This window comes from Chrysochloris asiatica, unplaced genomic scaffold (genome assembly GCF_000296735.1).
Source record: "Chrysochloris asiatica unplaced genomic scaffold, ChrAsi1.0 scaffold00022, whole genome shotgun sequence".
Taxonomy (NCBI): domain Eukaryota; kingdom Metazoa; phylum Chordata; class Mammalia; order Afrosoricida; family Chrysochloridae; genus Chrysochloris; species Chrysochloris asiatica.
In genome coordinates, this window is record NW_006408540.1 from 5,600,891 (window position 1) to 5,601,860 (window position 970).

The window sequence follows — 970 nt, forward strand, 5'->3', positions numbered from 1 at the left end:
TGACTCAAAAGCATTTAACAATAACAACAACAATTTTCTTACTTTGATACTTTACAAAACAACTCTTTGGACTTCAATTCCCTTTCCTCTGGATATTCCTAAGATATTCCTTTTTAACATTTCACTAGACCTGACCTTGTCAAGGCTCCTACTATCCTTCATGTTGTTAAATCCAAAAATCAATTTTAAGCCATTTTATGTGGCTGATCAACATTTTAGTCATAACTGATCACACCTTTCTCTTCTCTTCTAGAACAGCACAACTTGTTCTCTTTTTTGCAAGATGGTCCTTTTCCACTTCTGATACTGATTCCCTTCTTTCCTCCCCAGACCCTCGATGCCTTTATCTCTTAATTCTATAGTGTCCCAGGGTTCAATTCTTGTACTTTTTCCAATTTCCCATGATTGTCTTGGGAATCTTATCCAGGTTTATGGCTTTAGATTCTGACTTTATGATAATGACGTAAGAGAAGCCGTAAGTAGGGCTAATAGACATATAGACTATTACCCTACTGGTAACTAACTCTTTGTCTTTCTCACTCAATTGTAACCTTATGGATATATTGCTTTCTGAACACATCTACTTATTTGATTTTAAAGAATGCCAAATGTAACATATATAAAATATCACCTGACTTTATGCCACCTTCACCTCTAGTCTTTCCCATCTAAGTAAAGTACAACTAAATTATTGTGGATGATCAACCCCCAAATTTAAATTCTCTGAGAATAATCTCTCATTTTGCAAATTTGATCTGCAAGTAATAGAAATTTTGATTATAGCTTAAATTTTTTTTTTTTTTAATCTGCGTATTTCCCGCTGTTTCCACTATTACTTTTCAAGTCCTAGTGAGCATCATCCCTATGTGGATTCTTGCTGATTTGTTTCTTCCTTGATCCTCTTCAAAATATGAATCAATACAGCAACCAGAGTGACCCTGGTACAGTACATACTTTCTTTTGCTGCTTC